Raw genomic sequence first — 21,859 nt, 5'->3', positions numbered from 1 at the left:
GTAGAGTAGAATCTGTGAAATAATGAACAAAGTTAAGCATTATATTCCTAACTCTATTTGCAGAAATTAAATGAATAGCTTCTTATTCATTGTGTCCAAATATTTTTGTATCTTTAGTATGCTTATTCCAATGGAGTCGGAAAGCAAACTGGGGTGAGGCAGGGGTACCATCTTGCTTCAATCTCCTACTCCAGTTTCAGCTCGTAGCCTAGGATACTTCTCTCCTTACAAGTTGGTGGAATACCTAAGGAATACTCTTTGCACAGCTTTCACTTCATTGTCCATACTGTTGCTTTTTCCTCCACATGGGTAGGTAAAATTGATCAGAATCTGCCATTCATTGGTATGAATTAGCTTTCATTCTGTATGGTACAGGTCAATGCTTATACATGTCATGCACGCACCCATCCATCCTTGTTTTTTCTCTTGGACATGACAATCTTCACATACAACAGCCCTTGTGCCCCTAGTCTCCAGGCAGGAGGACTTTCTGGGCAAGTTATACTCCCAGGCAGGCTGCATGGCAGGGATGAGATGAATTTGGGGGTGAGACACTATTTTACAGCTTCTCTACCTTCAACTTGAAGGTAAGTAGAATGCATTGAGCCTGGTTCTCATGAATTAAAGGTGGGAGGTCAGAGATATGGCTGTGATCTCTGATAATGCTATCTGGCTTTGTCTGGAAACCTAGCACTGTAAAAGAGCCTATACTTGGATGTCTTTTTTTCTATTGAGATTCCACTAGTGTTTAATAAAGACTGAAGGTAAGAGGAATATGTGATCGGACCCCTAATATCTAACCAAATTCGAGAGAAGACCAAGTTTAAAAATCAGTTAAAATTTAAATTACTATTAAGTGATATAGAAGTCTAATTTGTTCAGAGTAAAATGTGTCCATGGCATTTTAAAACATATCATAATCAGAAGTTATTTTGGTTTTGAAAATCTGACAGCATACAGTTTTCTCTTTGCCTAGAGTAACAGGAAAATAAACAATAGAACTAATATTTCCAATTTATATCTAGTGAACATTTTGATGTATAGAATAGCATTATATGTGCATTGATTCTTGGTCTATTTTGACTTTAATGGAAAGAAAATAAGAATTTTCCTTTCCAATATGTAGTTGCTATTAAGGTTTCTTCAGTTAACTCATTTGTGTGCTAGAAAGCCTAATTATTGTGAGACTTGATACAAAGCAGTCAATATACTTGCTGTCCTGTGTGGTCTGAGCAGTATTAAATGGGTTTCTAGTAAATTACTGCTCATCAAACACAGACGTCATTGTGGGTCTGGCGTTTCAGAGCTTCCATATTGCCAATCTGGAAAAACAACACTAATTTTTTCATATAAGAGTTAAATAATGAACGGACAAGAGGAAGGCAAATATGATTTTAAAAACCATGAACTCAGTCTTTCCAGTTCAAATCAATTGTGAGGTGACGTCATGTGTGTTTAGGGCTGTATTGCTAAATCACATGGATTTAGGAAGCTAATGTTTGATCCTGTGACTTTAAATATATACAAGATCCTGTCACCAAAACCATATCTTCCCTGTTAGATTTCAGCCTCATAAATACTTTGGGAATGAGGAGAAATAATTTTTAAAAAGTGGCAAATCCCCACTTAGGTTATCCTAACTGAGACCAATTCAGTAATGAAATAAAATTATTAAAGTAATCAGGACATTGCCCACTTTGTTTTAAAACATCTTAAAAATAGAGGTTAGCTTCATGGTGACAGAAGACACTCCCCTCGTCTCTCCTTTTCCATCTACAACCAGTAGAATGGAAACAACTCTGCCCAACACACCAGGATGCTGAGGAGGCCACACATCTGTGCATCTGAAGGTGAGTGGACTGGAACGTAGAAGAGGCGGTGCCCGCTGGGCCTCGATCCTGGCCCCCTGGCCGCAGCGCCGGATCCCCAAACCCCAAAGACTTGCTATCAGAAGGGAAGAGGCACACGCGGCTCTGGCCTCCGGGACCCAGCGCTCATTGCCATGGGGACCTGGGCAGCAGCAGCAGGACCACGACCCTGGTCCCTCTTGCCAGGGTGGCGTCTGTGACTGTGGACCCCCATTGCGGTGGTGGTGCCAGAGAAGGAGACCCTGAACACAGCAGAGGCCCGCGCTATTCCAGCGCACCCAGGGGTGATGCTGGAGACAGCAGTGTCACCAGGAGAAGCAAGACACCAGGAACCCTGGAGGCACAAGCAGTGATGATGAGGGCACCAGAGACACCTCGGGCAGAGGCAATCGAGGGTGGAAAGTGCTGCTTCTCAGAACCAGAGGAAGCGCAGGGAAGAGAAACTGAAAACGTGTGCTACAGCGCCACCTACTGATACACCAAAGAAAGGCTTCTCATTACCAACCTGCTGAACTGCTTAAATCAAAGTTTAAAAAGCATTACCTAAAATAAAGGTGTTCACTACTTCAGATGTACAAGAAAAGGAGCAACTAAATAAGCATCACACAAAAAGCATGATAACATGGTAACACAAGAAGAAAATGACAATTCTCCAGGAGCCAAAATTAAAGGCACAGAAGATTGTGATCTGATAGAGAATTCAAAATAGCTGTCATGAAGAAACTCAGTGAGCTACAAGAAAGCTCAGAAAGACAGTTTAATGAGCTCAGGAATAAAATTAATGAGCAGAAGGAATAGTCTACCAAAGAGAGTGAAACTCTAAAACAGAACCAGACAGAAATTCTGGAGCTGAAGAATTCAAAAAACAAGACAAGAATGCATTAGAAAACACTGGCAATAGAGCAGACCATATGGAAGAGAGAATTAATGAGCTTGAAGATAGAAATCTAGAAATGATACAGGGAGAAGAGGAAAGAGAACCAAGATTCTTTGTTAAAATGAAAAAAATTATTTGAGAACCACCCAACTCTATTAGGAAAGGCAAGCTTAGGGTAATGGATATCCCAGAAGAAAGAAGAGAGGGAGAAGGAAGCAAAAATTTATTTAAAGAAATAATAGCTGAGAACTTCCCAAACCTAGGAAGGAACTAGATATACAAGCTAGCTCCATGAAGCTAAGAGAACACCTAATTACCTCAACGCAAAAAGATCTTTTTCAAGACACACTATATTAAAGCTGTCAGAAGTCTATGATAAAGAATTTTAAAAGCAGCCAGGAAAAAAAGGACAGTAACATACAAAGGACCCCCATATCAGACAATCAACAGACTTCTCAGCAGAAACCCTACAGGCCAGGAGAGAATGGAATGACATTCTCAAAATATTGAAAGACAAAAACTATCAGCCAAGAATACTCTCCAGCAAAGTTACCCTTCAGATATGAAGGAAAAATAAAGACCTTCTAGGACAAACAAAAGCTGAGAGAGCGCATTACCACTAGACCTGCTCTACAGGAAATGTTGAAAGGAGCTCTTCTACCTGAAATGAAAAGGCAAAAATACACAAAACTTTGAGTAAGCTGATAAATAGACATTCAGAATGAGAAAACTGCAATTCTATATCAGAATAGATTGTTAAACATTTAATTATAGGATAAAGATTGAAGGGGAAAAAAGCAGTAAAATTAATTATAGGTACTTCAATTTGGTAATGAACTTACAACATTAAAAAAAGGTAATTTGAGACAAAAAAAACATAAAAAAAAGGAAGAGGAAAAGTAGGGAGCCCATACAGGCAAATGAAGATAAGATGCTATCAGCAGAAAATGGATGATTTTATCTATGTGATTTTTTTATACAAACCTCATGGTAACCACAAAACATAAATCTAGAGTAGAGATGCAAAACATAAAAAAGCAACTGAGAAAACATCATAATAAACACCAACCCACGTGGCAGACAGAAACACAAGGAATAAGAAACATTGGAGATATAGAGCAACGAGAAAACAGAAGATTGAATGCCAGTACTAAGTTCTCATCTATCAGTAATCACCCTAAATATAAATGGAGTGAATTCACCAATCAAAAGATACAGAGTGGCTGGATGGATTAAAAACACAAGACTGACTGTATGCTGCCTTCAGGAGACTCACCTCAGCCCTAAAGACAAACATAGACTCCAGGTGAAGGGATGGGAAATGATACTCCAAGCAAATGGCAGCTGCACAAAAACACATGGAACCATACTCATGTCAGACAAAATAGACTTCAAGTCAAAAGAGGTAACAAGAGAAAGATGGACATTATATGATAAAAGGGACAATCTATCAAGAAAACATAACATTTATTAATAAATATGCACCTAACATAGGAACACCAAAATATCTAAAACAATTATTAACAGACCTAAAGGAAGAAAATGACAACACAATAATAGTAGGGAATTCATCTCTCCACTTACGTCCGTGGATAGATCATCCAGAAAGCAAACAAGGCAACAGTGACCTTAAATGAAACGTTAGACCGGATGGATTTGATAGATCAGTACAGAACGTTCCATCCAAATGCAACAGAATACACATTCTCCTCAAGTGCCCATGGAATATTCTCAAGGATAGACCGTAAGTTGGGACACAAAACAAGTCTCAAGAAATTTATGAAGTTTGAAATTGTAATATCTTTTAAAATCACAGTGGTATGGAAGTAGAAGTCAACTGCAAGGAGAAAGCTGGAAAAATCACAAATATGTGGGGACTAAACCACATGCTACTGAACAACTATGGGGTCAACAAAGAAATCAAAGGAGAAATCAAAAATACCTAAAGACAAATGAAAATGAAAATAAAACATATCAAAATCTATGGGTTGCAGCAAAAGCAGTACTGAGTGTCCTTTGCCTGCTTTAAGAACATTGTGAAGTCCTCTTGGTCCAAGAGTGAAAGTGATACTCTTTAGCTCAGTATCTCAAGTCCCTTATGACCTACCCAGCGAGAGCTGTCCATTCTCAACTCCCGAATTTCTCTTTCTTACCCTCACATGCCTTTTCTGCTTACCTTTCACGTCTGCACTTTTGCAAATCTTATCTTTGCCCCAAGACCTTTTCCTGTTCTTCTGCCTACAAATGTTTATTCATGACTGAGCACCATGTCAAATGTCACCTCTTCCTATGGAGACCTCTTTCCAGGTCTCCCAAAAAGTAGACCTCAGCGCTCTCACAGCCCTTCATAGCCTTGGTCTGTCTTGCTGGCTAACAGTGAGCTTTCTGGGAGCACTACTGAATACCTAGCATCCAGCACAGTCTCCGGCCCCCATAGTAGTCAGTCAATATTTCTTTGATAAATAAATGAACAAAAAATGTACTGCAATTTTTGAAGAAATATCTTGTTTCTTCATGCTAAATTCTAGCAAAACATTGCTATTTGGTTCCCTACACTGGGGTCATTCAGCATTATAATTGTCATTGATGAAACTTCCTAAAATGTAAGAGTAATGTGCAAATATCTTAATTTTATAAAAGTCCTCTAAAACTTGAGAAAATAACTATAAAATTAAGAATGATAATAATGCTGAAGACTGAGATAATTAATTTCAAGAATGTGGCTTTTCAGAGACTTAGCTGGATATAAAGACACAACTTGGCATATGTGAGGAAGGGATAGTACTAAGGACAATGACTGGGGTTGTGATGATTCAGAGCCAAGGTAATTCTCTAGCTTGAGGGGCTATATGTCCTCAGTACCCCATGTTTCTGTTTCAGGACAAGTGTTTGGTGGCCAAACAAACAGTTGGACATGAATTACAAGAGTTAGAAAGCCAAATTGGTGGCCTTGACCCCAAATACCTGGCTGGGGAAGTTACCTGTAAGCCCAGTGAACTCTTTCTGAGAAACTCTTATTAACAGTCATTGGAACACTTAGATTCCATAGAAAGAGTTTTATAAAAGCTTAAAAATAAGATTTTTTCTCAAGAAGCATCATCAGGTTCACACAAGAATGAGTAATCTTTGATTCAGACCCCCTAGAGTTTTATAACATAAAACTTTGAAAGGATGATTTGACCTGGAATTTTTTTTTCCTTCAAATCAAGCCTGTTTCCTCAGCCTTAGAAAACACATCCCAAAGACTATCTGTCTTTGAAGTGCTTAGTGTTCCTGCCAGGAGAATTTAACTGCAAAATGTTTTTACAAGTACCTGAAGAAATTGGCTCACTTTGTAAAGTTATTTCACGTTGGCTATTGAATTAAGTAAAATACCTAACAAAGGAAAAATAACAGTTTTGACAGAACATATATGGTTTATTTTGACAGAATGAAATATCTTAAATGAATTTTTAAGTTTTTGATAATAAAATATCAGCAATCCGAAGGACATATTTATATTCTGAACTATTGTAGCAAGAGGAAGGATGTGAAGTTCATCTAAAAGCAGTAACAGACCATTGAGAACTTACATTGCAGCTCAGATTTATGTCATGAGAAATCAGGCTTTGGTCTACTGTAAGAATAGTCCTGCCTACCTTTGTTCTTGCAATAATTTAAAATTCCTGTGGTGCAGAAATATCACAGATCTACTTTAAGCTTATTTAGTTTTAACCAAATTGGATTTTTTTCATCATTTCAAAGACTGTTAATGGATCAATTAATGTTACAATTTTCCTGCTGGAATTCTTCACAGGTTGAAAGAAAGCCATCGATAGCAGGGACCATTTTACCTGAAGTTGATTTACTCCTAATGTAAGACTTAAACATGCACTGTCTTTTAAGAAAAGGAGATATATAAATAAAAGATGGGTATTTTGAAAATTAGTGAATTGTTAATATGGGTACTGTTTGGTATAGTTTAGAAGCAAACAAACAAACAAACATTCCACTGTGCTACTCATTATTTTCTTGGAAAACAATGCACTCAATCATAAGATATCAGTGTCTGGGTTTTCTAAATTTCCAAGCAATGAATGAAAAAATAAAAAGTTAAAATCTAGAATTTAATCTAGAATTTAAGATGGGAAAAAATTAGCTTTTGTTTTTGACATTGTCCTAAAATAATGAGAAATAAGGTCTACTTAAGCAAGCCACATAAAAATAAATGCTGCCCATGTTAGTCTGTTATTTTAGCAACCTTAGTAAGCAAATTGAAGCTCTGCACAGTTAATGTAATCATTGTTATGCAATCAATAATGAAAATAGCCAAAACGCTGACTAAACCTTGCCATGGCCAATTTAGTCCCATCATCTTGACACAATCACGTTGGTTTTCCAAAACAGTTTTCTTTCTGATGGATGCTCTGAGAATGTAAAATAATCCATTTAAGGCTCTTGCAGTAACAATCCAACTCAGTCTGCCTTTGACTTAAAAATATTTATGCATCTTCCACTAACTCACTCCTAGGAGAAACTCACTTCTGTAAACAACAATCTGGGGCTAATCAATATAATAAACTTAACACCACAGTCCACTTGTGATACACATGATGAAGATATTTTAACAACCATTGGTACTTAGTTGGCACAGTTCAACTTTGCCATGTCTAGGCAATTCCTTTTCTGAGAAATGCACATTGTTTGAATGTGTGATTAAACCTTTTAAAATCAGGGCATTTGATTAGCAAAGAAAAATAAAATCATTCCAATACAAATTCTAAGCCTATCTTTAAAGCTGCAAAAATTAACCAAGGCATGGATGCTAGTTTAAACGCAGCTTCATATTTATAACTTGGAGATTTTGTTGTACCTGGAACATATGTAAATTTGTTGTTGCTAGGAATTTATCAAAGAGTAAATAGGTAAGTGCTAAGTTGGAGGAAAATTGTGGTCCCTCAAAATTAATAATATTTTGCAAGTGTCCTATTAAACAAAAGAGACCTAGAGCATTTATATTAATGAATTTATGTAATATAAACTATTTGGGATATAAATTCAAAATTATTGAACTACTAGATTTATATATTATGGGTAACAAGTATATCACTGACAATTACAAATAAGGTGAACCTTAAAATATGTATATAATTTTGGGATTGATTTTTATTACTTGAGACCTTAGCAGTTGCCATTAATAATTTTGGAAGAATTAGTATGGTGGTCATTGTATGCTTCCCAGATCCCCCTTCAGAAATAAAAATCAGACTTCTACAGCTGCTGCAAGTGCTGCTACAAAAAGACCTCAGCTCTCAGCTTCCCACAGGTAGGGCAGAGCTGCGTCAGCCAAGGTCAGGTCTCAGTCCCAGGGCAACACTCATTCACTGAAGTCTTTGTTTGTCAACACCCCTTCCTTTCTAATGTTTGTACAAAGTCATCATAGATAGACTGACCCAGTCCTCTAGCCCAAGTGGGTATGATTCTGAAGTGTTATTCCAGCTTCAGAATTTCCCATATTTTTGGCAGGGTCTTCCACTGAGACCACATAATGGCTCAACGTTTTTCCCTTTGTTTAGTCCTACTTGCCTTTGGAAGGTAGAACTATCACCCCCTAATAAACCTCCTGCACAACCATCTCCTTATAGAGTCTGCTTCCCAGGCAACCCAACCTGTGAGACATAGATATTAAGGCCATAAAAAATCATAAAGCCTTTTTCTAATTCTGTAGCTACCTAATGTATTTTTGTACAGAAGAGTTGGGCTTTAAATATTAATATTATTGGTTATAAGAATGTGTAAAGTAACATAAGAATAGTTCAAATAATAAGATTAACATGTTCAGAATACTAATATCATAAAAACACTAGATAATATTTCTTTTATTCCACATCCTTATCTCAACACTTCTTCCAAGGTCAAGCTGTGCCTCTGTGATACATTACCTATCTATACTCTACAATTCTAACCAGGTGTCAGTTTACTTTTCACCTGTTGGTTGTAATCAATAGAATTCTGATACTCATAAATAGAAAGGCGGTCTACCATCCTTTACTGACTGCTCATTGTCTTTAAAGGAAATGGATTGATTTTGGTGGGTGTATGAGTAGTGTATGTGTTCTATATCTTATTCATAACATTTCTTGACAGAGGTTAAAAATAAAACTTGAGAACTTCTGCAGCCAGTGTCCTTGTCCTCGCGGTGAGCCACAGCCAGCCCCCACCTCTGTAGGAGACCCTCCAACACTAGCAGGGAGAGAGACCTTCAAGATGGAAGAGGAGTATGACGTGGAGATCAACTTCCCCCCCACAAATACATCAGAAATACATCTACATGTGGAACAACTCCTACAGAACACCTACTGAATGCTGGCAGAGGACCTCAGACCTCCCAAAAGTTTTTCTTTCTTTCTTCCTTTTTTTCTCCCTTTTCTTCTGAGCTGTGTGGCTGACAGGGTCTTATGTTCTGGCCGGGTGTCAGGCCTGTGCCTCTGAGGTGGGAGAGCCAAGTTCAGGACACTGGTCCACCAGAGACCTCCGGCTCCACATAATATCAAATGGTGAAAGCTCTCCCAGAGATCTCCATCTCAAGGCTAAGACCCAGCTCCAGTGAATGACCAGCAAGCTACAGTGCAGGACACCCTATGCCAAACAGCTAACAAGACAGGAACACAATCTCACCCATTAGCTGAGAGGCTGCCTAAAATCATAATAAGGACACAGACACACTAAAACACACCACCGGATGCAGTCCTGCCCACCAGAAAGACAAGATCCAGCCTCATCCACCAGAACACAGGCACCAGTCCCCTCCACTAGGAAACCTACACAACACACTGAACCAACCTTAGCCACTGGGGGCAGACACCAAAAACAACAGGAACTATGAACATGTAGCCTGCAAAAAGGAGACCCCAAACACAGTAAGTTAAGCAAAATGGGAAGACACAGAAATGTGAAGCAGATGAAGAAGCAAAGTAAAAACACACCAGACCAAACAAATGAAGAGGAAATAGGCAGTCTACCTGAAAAAGAATTCAAAGAAATGATAGTAAAGATGATCCAAAATCTTAGAAATAGAATGGAGAAAATACAAGAAACGTTTAACAAGGATCCAGAAGAACTAAAGAGCAAACAAACCATCATGAACAACCAATAAATGAAATTAAAAATTCTCTAGAAGGAATCAATAGCAGAATAACTGAGGCAGAAGAACGGATAAGTGACCTGGAAGATAAAAGAGTGGAAATAACTACAGCAGAGCAGAATAAAGAAAAAAGAATGAAAAGAATTGAGGACAGTCTCAGAGACCTCTGGGACAATATTAAATGCAACAACATTCGAATTATGGGGGTCTCAGAAGAAGAAGAGCTAAAGAAAGGGACTGAGAAAACATTTGAAGAGATTATAGTTGAAAACTTCCCTAATATGGTAAAGGAAATAGTCAGTCAACTCTGGGAAGCACAGAGAGTCCCATACAGGATAAATCCAAGGAGAAACATGCCAAGACACATATTAATCAAACTATCAAAATTTAAATACAAAGAAAAAATATTAAAAGCAGCAAGAGAAAACAACAAATAACATACAAGGGAATCCCCGTACGGTTAACAGCTGATCTTTCAGCAGAAACTCTGCAAGCTAGGAGGGAGTGGCAGGACATATTTAAAATGATGAAAGGGAAAAACCTACAACCAAAATTAATCTACCCAGCAAGGATCTCATTCAGATTCGACAGAGAAATTAAAACCTTTACAGACAAGTAAAAGCTAAGATAATTCAGCACCAACAAACCAGCTTTACAACAAGTGCTAAAGGAACTTCTCTAGGCAGGAGACACAAGAGAAGGAAAAGAGCTACAATAACAAACCCAAAACAATTAAGAAATTAGTAATAGGAACATACATATCGATAACAACCTTAAATGTAAATGGATTAAATGCTCCAACCAAAAGACATAGACTGGCTGAATGGATACAAAAACAAGACCCATATCTATGCTGCCTACAAGAGACCCACTTCAGACCTAAGGACACATACAGACTGAAAGTGAGGGGATAGAAAAAGATATTCCATGCAAATGGAAATCAAAAGAAAGCTAGAGTAGCAATTCTCATATCAGGCAAAATAGACTTTAAAATAAAGACTATTACAAGAGACAAAGAAGAACACTACATAATGATCAACGGATCAATCCAAGAAGAAGATATAACAATTGTAAATATTTATGCACCCAACATAGGAACACCTCAATACATAAGGCAAATGTTAACAGCCATAAAAGGGGAAATTGACAGTAACACAATCATAGTAGGGGACTTTAACACCCCACTTTCACTAATGGACAGATCATCTAAAATTAAAATAAATAAGGAAACACAAGCTTTAAATGATACATTAAAGAAGATGGGCTTAATTGATATTTATAGGACATTCCATCCAAAAACAACAGAATACACTTTCTTCTCATGTGCTCATGAAACATTGGCCAGGATAGATCATATCTTTGGTCACAAATCAAGCCTTGATAAATTTAAGAAAATTGAAATCGTATCAAGTTTCTTTTCTGACCACATTGCTGAGACTAGATATCAATTACAGGAAAAAATCTGTAAAAAATACAAACTCACAGAGGCTAAACAACACGGTACTTAATAACCAAGGGATCACTGAAGAAATCAAAGAGAGAGTGGCATGGACATATATACACCACCAAATGTAAAATAGCTAGCTAGTGGGAAGCAGCCCCATAGCACAGGGAGATCAGCTTGGTGCTGTGTGACCAACTAGAGAGGTGGGATAGGGAGGGTGGAAGGGAGGCTCAAGAGGGAGGAGATATGGGGATATATGTATATGTATAGCTGATTCAGTTTGCTATAAAGCAGAAACTAACACACTATTGTAAAGCAATTATACTCCGATAAAGATGTTTAAATAAATAAATAAATAAAACTCTCCTTACGGGCCCCTAACCTTACAAATCAATTTCTAAAGTACATGTACATAGCATATATCCATTAATTGCAATAGACAAAATTACAACATAACTTATATAATTAATTTTTATAAAAAGGTTATTTAATAACAATAGCTATGTGGCTTCCATATAGGTTAATATATTTTAGTGTCAATCCTCTTCCTAAGGAAACTCCTCTGACTCAGGGTCACTGCACTAACCGATTGCACCCTGAATTCTAAGCCAGCAATGCCATTATCTTTTTCTTTGCCCTCCAGAATTAAGAAAGGTAGATTCTGTTTAGTCAGATGCTGGTAGATACTTGAGCTAAATGCATGCTGGGTTGAAACTAGAGTTGACCACCATCTTGGTAGAGGAGACTGTGGAAACCCTGCAGGAGCACCAGCAGGCAGAGATTCTGAGTGAGTAGGTGAGCTCTGGGGTGACGGTCCTCTTCGACGGATACAGAGGTCCCTGGGCCATCTTTACTTCCTCTGACCTTATGCCTGATGCTCCTCTTTTCCAGGGTGTCGGTCTATCTTTACTAAACCCTTTTACTGCAATTAATTGGAGTAGGTTTCTCTTTTTGGTGACCAACCATGGGCTGAAAAATGTAAATTACAAAATGAAGTTGAGTGATAATGACCTGAGGCCAAATATGTATGATAATTTAGATTGTTATGCCATAATACTTATTATCTTAAGGTGATATACAATTTAATTCCCTGCTGTTCCAAATTGTGTAAATTATGTAGTTTCAAAGAATTTGATAACTTTTAACACTCCATCCTCAGCTGTGTTTGAATGCAGTTTTATATTCTGGCTAATGTATCTTCTCACACCACATGTCAAAGGAAACTATTGGATGTGGCTATTTCACATTTATCTTCATCTCTTGTAAACATTAAAAAAAAAATAAAAGTAGTAATTTTTGTCAATTTGTTCTAATTTATAATTAGACAAAAATTAAGAAAACTCATATAGGATGTTCTGGGGCAAAAAAAGAGAAAAAATGATGTTGAATTTAGCTAATAAATTAGATTTATTTATGTTCATCATTTTATTCAATTTATTCTTATAAATTATTTCATTCAATGTGGACTTTCTCTTTCACTAATTCTTTTTTTTTTTTAATAAATCTTTCACTGATTCTTGAGCTTGCTTTATCTAAAACCTGTTGATTTGCTGTCATCAACAAAATTTCAAAATTTCAAAAGTTACCCTGCACAACATATCTGCTGCAACAGAGCAAAACGACTGAGAGCATCCTACCTCCTCAGAGGCCTTTGCAAAGAGCTCCACATTTTAGATGAATTAAGCAGATATTCAAACTGGAGGAAACAGCACATTTCTAATACACACAGTAGCTGTGATTTGTTCGTCATATTAACAAAATACTACTTATTGTTACATAGCAAACAAAAAGCCCTGAAGATTGAAGGCTTGGACATTTTGATTTGGGAGGAGAGACCAGAGGATTATAAAGCTCTCTGAGGCCAGGGGGATTTTCAGGAGTTTATGCAAGGGTCATACATTTATGTACAAAGAGAGAAACCACAAAGATGACAAAGAGCTCAGGGATGTGAGAAGATTATTCTGGCTTGACTCAACAACATGAAGACAGGACACTAAAGTTGTGTAAAGCTCTCACTCCTGAATTGGGGCAGTACATTCAATTGTACAGGCATGGCATGGCAACCAAGAATCTAAGTGCATGTTAAAAACAAAAGTGAAATCAGACCCAGACAGTTGTTGGCCAGAACACAGCATGATCTACAAGTGTGAAAGCTGATCAGGGATTTTCTGGTTAGCCATGGAAATTTCCTGTTCAGTTGAAATAGTGTATGCAAAAGCCAAGAGGCATGAAACATAAGGCAGAGCTCAGGGTGTCAGTGAGACTCTGTTTGGAGAGCAGATTTGTTGAGCGGAGTTTGGAGAAATGAAGTCAGATATAAATTCACTCATCAGATTGTAAATGGCCTTACCTTCTATGCTTATTTTGACTTCATATCAAACGTTATTGGATATGATTGAAAGTTTTGTTTTAATTGAAATAAAGTTGATGTACAATATTATGTTAGCGTCAGGTGTACTACATAGTGAATTAACATTTGCATACATTATGAAACGATCGTCATGTTAAGTCTAGTAACCATCTGTTCCCATACAAAATTATTACAACACTGTTGACCACATTCGTTGTGCTGTATATTGCAACCCCACGGCTAGGGGTTTGTACCTCAATCCCCTTCACCTATCTCACCTTCACCCCCACCCACCACTGAAAGTTTTTCAATGTGATAATGGAGTATGATTAGTTTTCCCAAATAGAAGATTCATTAAACTAGGAAGGGTGTAGATAATAAGAGGTCAGTTGTAAGGCTGCTGCTGTAACGGGATGAGTAGAAAATGAAGAGGATCTGAATTTTAAGAAAAAAGGAGGATGTAAGAGTTTAAAAAGGTAGAGAAAATGCAACCTGATTATCCTAAACTGGCTATTTGGGGGGAAGGAAGCCATAGATACCAGAGCAGAAGAGCAGAAGCCACTTGGGTTCAAAAACTGTCCTCAGAACTTATAAGCTTTGTGACCTTGTTTTTTCTCTGTACTTCAGCTTCCTAATCTGTAAAATTTTGTAATAATAATTTCAGAACTATCTTATAGAGTATTGTAAGGACAAATCAAATCAAAATATGTAAATCACTTAGAATACTTACTACATTAATACATGTTAGCATAGCTGTTTTTATGAAAGATAATAAATGCTGTCCTACGTGGAAGATAGAGAGGTACGAAAACTGCCACAAATAAAAATGGAGAATGCAAGTATCTTTTTAAAAAGTGTGTATTTGATGCACCTCCATTTATACCCAGTGCCTTTGTCTGTATGTATGTCGTTACCACTCTTGTTTAAGTAGGCTGGAAAACTTACAGCTGATTTGATTCATCTCTCCTCTTCTACCTTTGCTAAAATAGTTACTAAGATTTCTTATTTCTGAAAACAGATAAATCACCCTCATCAGTCACTGTTTTACGTGGCACTTCCATAGCTCAGTCCAATTTGTCCTCGGGATGTGCCCAGGTTAATGGCGTAGTTCTGAGCTGCTTTGCTTACCTATTACATTTGTCCGTTATGAGACTTAATGTACAGGTCCTTTCACTATGTCACCCCTCTGCCTAAACTGTTCAGTGTAATCTATTCCTTCTGTAATGCCTTCACCCCTCTATTTTTCCTTCCCCCATTCTTTTGCTCATCCCACTCTTGCCTGTGGGTTCTTTGTTGCCTTGTACTCACACTGTGCCATACTGCTTCTGAGCCCGTTTTTCTGCTTGCCTGGAATGCTTTTTGTAACTCCTTATGCATGTAAAATATCCATATTCTATTTCATGTTGCTATATTTTCAAGGCAGTATTTGAAGGAAACATAAAAATCTGATATCATCTATGACTCAGAAAATGTATTATTAAATCTTCCAGCAGAAATTTAATTAAATTTACTGAAATGGCAGACATATTTAGAAATGTTTACTCATTAAAACTAGGGAATCATTAATGATACATGTGTACAAAAGAAAAAGAAAAATATAAGAAACAACACATAAGTATTCAAGGAAAGAAAAGGTTTAATGCATGATTATATTTGTCTTGTTTACATTGCTCATTTCAGTTCATGCAACTTGACCCGTTCTACTGTTTCTCTCCCCTACAATTAGTCATCCTACAGTTCTACAAAGTAAAGAAGGAAATGCTAAAGCCACAGAACAAAGCATTGCCTTATTTTATTTTTGGCTGCATTAGGTCTTCATTGCTGTGCTTTCTCAGGAAACCATTCATATTGTAGGTTGGAAAACGCCCTGAGAAGACAAAAATATAATATTCATGAGAAATAGAATGGAACTAGCGTTTGTGGCCACATACTCCAAGTTTAAGAGTGGTGCTCTTTCCAATCCAGTTACACTAGGAGGAACCAGAGATTGGAAGGAACTAAAGGCTGTAGGCAGAACCAAGCCCCAGTCAGGGACAGGTTTTTCCCTTTACTCACTGACTCATTCACTCATTTCACTAATAACAACTAATAACTTAGCATTCGTTTTCCATTAAGTGCTGAGTATGAGAGAAAAAAAGTGAATAAAAGGAACTCAGAGTAGAATGGCAGAAACAGAGCAGATAGGGAAGCAGGAAATTATACAACTACGTGGTATATAGTATAAGAAAGAAGACAACGATCCTGGAAGCAGTACATTTTTCCTGGGAAATCAGGAAAGATCTCTCAAAGAGACCAGGTGGTGAAAGCCTGGACTATATAGTATAGAAAATAATGAACTAACTCAAGAGGCTTTTAATCAAGTGAGTGACACAAGCAGATTTCATGAGAAAAAAAAAAAAAAAAAACAAAAAAAGAGAAAAAATGATATCTTTGGCTGCTCTGTGGACAGTGAGTTGAGGAGAGACAGGCAAGTGATTCGGTCCCAAGAGACCAGTGACAGGCAATTTCCTTCCTTTGTGACTAACAAGACTACCAGGATAGAATGCACGGAAATATATTCTATTCAGAAATTAAGTTTTGTACGTTGAATGCAGGAAATCATCTTTGTTACATGTGAGTCTTTCCAGCACTATGTGAACAGGAAAAAGATTCAACATCACTGAATTCTGGTGAAGATTTTCTCAGCCATGGGTCTCACAAATAAGCTGAAATAGTACCTTCTTTCAGTGGAAGCTGACCCCTCTGGCAACTGTGGGCTTCCCAGTATCCTGGCCCTGATCACAGATCCCTTGTGCTGTGGAGAAGGCGGCTCTGGAAGGAAGGAAAAAACTCTTTTTCCAAAGCCTCCTGGGGAGAGGGATGAATGTTAAGTGTAGGGACAAGAGTAGTTCTTCCAGTCATCTCTGATGGCACATTGACTGTGGTTGGATTGTTGAGATCTGCTTTGGTAAAGACAGAAGGAGATGGGATGAAAGACCTGGTCTCATAAACAACATGGGGTCACTGCAGGGGTCTGGTGGCCTTGGAAAGATAGCAAGAGGATGGAGAGAGATTCTCAAAGATGCTGATGTATGTACACCGTACCTAATACAATTTTCTTTCAATAGAATAGTATTCTTTTAGCCAAATGTCCTATATTTCTATCATAAAGTGGCCTCTTCTTTTTAAATTTGGGTTTTTATTTTCTTGCAATTTAGTCAAAAGTTTGTTTTTTGCCTGTTCTTATTTATAACCCTTCTTCCCTTTTCTAGTTGTGAGCAGATTTTCCCTTTTTATGGGCTTCTGGAAAGTCCCTCTGGATGACTTCTTACATTTAATTATTTTGATTTGCAGCTCTGCTGTTTAGTTTTTATATTCCTTCTTGTTTAGAGTCATGCCTGCTGCAGTTTGGTACTTTATTAGCTGTTTATTTTTAAGTGATAAAGTCTCTGAATTAGAAATAAAAAATTAAAACAAAAAGAAAGAAATACCTCTCTTCCTTTTTGTCTTTCAGTACTCCTGGTAGTCCTCTCAGCACAGATGAATTAGCGTGGCAAAATATTTTCTTTACAGGAATTACAACTTCGGAATGCTCTAGGTGCTCTATCCTAGTCTACTAATATTTTCCAAGTCTCTTTCCAATGCCTCTTGAATTTGCTTGCACTTTGACATTACCAGACAGGAGAGAAAGTTGTCTCTATTTTATTTAGAAAGAGATTAGACAATGTGCAACATAAGCAAATATGTTCACAGTTTTCTTCAGAAATTTATAGTATATTATTGTAAATGGACCATGCAAATATAAAATCTGAATTTAAAATACTTTTTGTTAAATGGATGTCAACTCTGGTTAAGGGTTTTTAAATTCAAATTTATGAAACCCTGGTATCTGATGGCCAGAAAATTGAGCTTTTCTGTATACGCATATGTGTGTGCATGTATGCGTGTGTCTGTGTGTGTTGACTGTACCCAAAAATGTGCATAATATTTCCAAAATGTAAATAAATCCATTTATAATTTATCCAAAATAGAAAAATGTTTGCCAACATATTAGAAGTATAAAAATCTACTATACAAATTCTAATATAAAATCCACTAACTTCTTTTTTTTAAATTTTAGTTGTTTGTTAATGCAATATATCTTCTATCACCTTAGGTTGAGACTAATTAATATTCCAGTGATACTTCTAAAAATTTACTAAGTAAAAGGGCAAATACGAACCATTTATTTCCTTACTAGAATTTTCAGGCTTTAGCTTCTAATGTTTATATTTTTATGTACCACTAGTTGCATATTGTGTTATCTCCTTAGAAAGGTTGTTTCCTTTCTGGATTCATGATTAATCTTTGGAGTACACATGCATCACAAAGGAGGCTGACTAATGAATGGCATAATGACAGTGGCACTAGCACACTTTGGCAAGTCAGGTAAGGCAGTCTTCCAGCAAAGCTATTAATGTCAGAACTAATATAGTTCTCAGAGAAATTTGTTAATTATTATAATGTTTATCCATTTAAAATATCTCTGTCCCTCTCTAGCATGAGGTGAAATTAAGAAGTGAACAATAATGACACTTCCTTCCCACAAAGTGGGAATCTGGGGTCCTGGATAAATTGAAATTTAGGGAGCCTGGCCAAGATAAGTGGGCTGGAGTAGCCAGTGCTGCAGAAACCAAGGGAGCAAAAAAAAAAAAAAAAAAACAAGGGGGGAAAAAAAAAGAGAACAAAATAATGCCATTGGCAGCAACATGGATGGACCTAGAGATTGTCATATTGAGTGAAGTAACTCAGACACAGAAAGACAAATATCATGTGATGTCGCTTATATGTGGAATCTAAAAAAAAAAAAAAAAAAGGTACAAATGAACTTATTTACAAAACAGAAGTAGAGTCACGGATGTAGAACACAAACTTATGGTTACCAGGGGATAAGGGGGGAGGGATAAATTGGGAGATTGACATATACACACACTATACACTATACATACATATACACACTATATGTAAAATAGGTAACTAATAAGAACCTGCACAGGGAACTCTACTCAATACTCTGTAATGGCCTACATGGGAAGAAAATCAAAAAAAAAAAAAAGAGTAGGGGTGACTCACAAACTGGAGAACACTTATACCACAGAAGTCCACTCACTGGAGTGAAGGTTCTGAACCCCATTCCAGGCTTCTGAACCTGGGGGTCTGGCAACAGGAGGAGGAATTCCCATAGAATCAGACTTTGAAGGCAAGCAGGAGTTGATTGCAGAACTTTGACAGGACTGGGGGAAACAGAGACTCCACTCTTGGAGGGCAAAGTAGTGTGTGCATCGGGACCCAGGGGAAGGAGCAGTGACCCCGTAGGAGACTGAACCAGACCTACCTGCTAGTGTTGGAGGGTCTCCTGCAGAGGCGGGGGATGGCTGTGGTTCACCATGGGGGCAAGGACACTGGCAGCAGAGGTTCTGGGAAGTACTCCTTGGTGTGAGCCCTCCCAGAGCCCGCCATTAGCCCCACCAAAGAGCCCGGGTAGGCTCCAGTGTTGGGTCGCCTCAGGCCAAACAACCAACAGGGAGGGAACCCAGCCCCACCCATCAGCAGACAAGCAGACTAAAGTTTTACTGAGCTCTGCCCACCAGTCCCTCCCATCAGGAAGCCTGCACAAGCCTCATCCACCAGAGGGCTGACAGCAGAAGCAAGAAGAACTACAATCCTGCAGCCTGTGGAACAAAAACCACATTCACAGAAAGATAGACAAAATGAAAAGACAGAGGACTATGTACCAGAGAAGGAACAAGATAAAACCCCAGAAAAACAATTAAATGAAGTGGAGATAGGCAACCTTCCAGAAAAAGAATTCAGAATAATGATAGAGAAGGTGAACAAAAAATTTTACAATTCGTTTGGAAACACAAAAGACCCCAAATATCCAAAGCTTGAGAAAGAAAATGGAGCTGGAGGAATCAGGCTTCCTGACTTCAGACTATACTACAAAATATATATATATATACTATACTACAGTAATCAAGACAATATGGTACTGGCACAAAAACAGAAATATAGATCAATGGAACAGGATAGAAAGCCCAGAGATAAACCCACACACCTATGGTCAACTAATCTATGACAAAGGAGGCAAGAATATACAATGGAGAAAAGACAGCCTCTTCAATAAGTGGTGCTGGGAAAACTGGACAGCTGTATGGAAAAAATGAAATTAGAGCACTCTTTAACACCATACACAAAAATAAACTTAAAATGTATTAGAGACCTAAATGTAAGACCAGACACTACAAAATTCTTAGAGGAAAACATAGGAAGAACACTCTTTGACATAAATCACAGCAAGATCTTTTTTGACCCACCTCCTAGAGTAATGGAAATAAAAACAAATTAAACAAATAGGCCCTAATGAAACTTAGAAGCTTTTGTACAGCAAAGGAAACTATAAACAAGATGAAAAGACAACCCTCAGAATGGGAGAAAATATTTGCAAATGAAGTAACTGACACAGGATTAATATTCAAAATATACGAGTAGCTCAAGCAGCTCAATATCAAAAAACAAACAGCCCAATCAGAAAATGACCAGAAAACCTAAATAGACATTTTTCCAAAGAAGACATACAGATGGGCAAGAGGCACATGAAAAGCTGCTCAATATCACTAATTATTGGAGAAATGCAAATCAAAACTACATTAAGGTATCACCTCACACTGTTTAGAATGGGCATCATCAGAAAATCTACAAACAACAAATCTTGGAGAAGGTGTGGAGAAAAGGGAACCCTCTTGCACTATTGGTGGGAATGTAAATTGATACAGCCACTATGGAGAACAGTATGGAGGTTCCTTAAAAATCTAAAAATAGAATTACCTTATGACTCAACAATCCCACTACTGGGCATATACCCAGAGAAAACCATAATTCAAAAATTCACATGTACCTCAATGTTCATTACAGCTCTATTTACAACTGCCAGGTCATGGAAGCAACCTAAATGTCCACTGACAGATGAATGGATAAAGAAGATGTGGTACACATATACAATAGAATATTACTCAGCCATAAAAAGGAACGAAACTGGGTCATTTGTAGAGACGTGGATGGACCTAGAGACTGTCATACAGAGTGAAGTAAATCAGAAAGAGAAAAACAAATATCATATGTTAACGCATATATGTGGAATCTAGAAAAATGGTACAGATGAACCAGTTTGCAAGGCAAAAATAGAGCCACAGATGTAGAGAACAGAGGTATGGACACCAAGGGGGGAAAGAAGGGGGTGGGGTGATGGTGGTGGTGGATGAATTGGGAGATTGGGATTGACGTATATACACTAATATGTATAAAATATGTAACTAATAAGAACCTGCTGTATAAAAAAATAAAATTCAAAACAAAATAGTGTATATATAAGTGATTCACTTTGCTGTACACCTGAAATAAACACAACATATACAACAAATCAACTATAGTCCAATAAAAATTTTAAGAAGTCACACATTACACGCTAAAGAACAATACAAAGAAAAGAATCCAGATATGAGGCATTAGAAACCGAGTTTGAACACATTTGATGCTGGGAGGGTAGGTGGCAGCCTAGAGACATCCCTTCATTTAGTGGACTTGCTGGAAATGCTGGGTGGGGCAAAACAGGTAAGACATTGAGTGTGCATAGGAGTAGTATTTGACTCTTTCATATTTCTGAGTAATTACTTATTACATAAAGAAGGAGAAAAAAAAAAGAAGGAGAAGGAGAGGAGAAAGGAAAAGAGAAGGAGGAGGAGGAGCTAGAGGAGATGGAGAAGGGGACGAATGCCTTAGATGACAATATGAGACACTGAAACTGAAGAGGAACAGTCAAAGTGAATCTGCATTGAGCATGTACTATATGCCAAGCATAATACCACCTGTTTCAAACGTTTTCCCCCAGTGAAATACATGCCAATTAAATACTTTTTTCAGACTAAATCCCTGTGAAAAATGTCATGGTGTTTTACCAATAGAAGGTAATATCTAGCTACCTAATTTTACCACACAAATCGATACTTTACAATACACATTGGAAGAAATTTTTCTCATAGATAACAAAGGCAAATTCCTGTAACTCCAAACATTTATGCTTTTAACTGCTCTGTGATTGATGATGGCAGAAATCCTTGCTGTGTGCTATGTGTATCTTTCTGGCATTCAAATCAAGACGTGAATGCTTCAAGTCATAAGC

Source organism: Balaenoptera borealis, assembly GCF_965194805.1.
Source record: "Balaenoptera borealis genome assembly, chromosome: 9".
Lineage (NCBI taxonomy): Eukaryota > Metazoa > Chordata > Mammalia > Artiodactyla > Balaenopteridae > Balaenoptera > Balaenoptera borealis.
Note: the sequence above shows the minus strand (reverse complement) of the source record.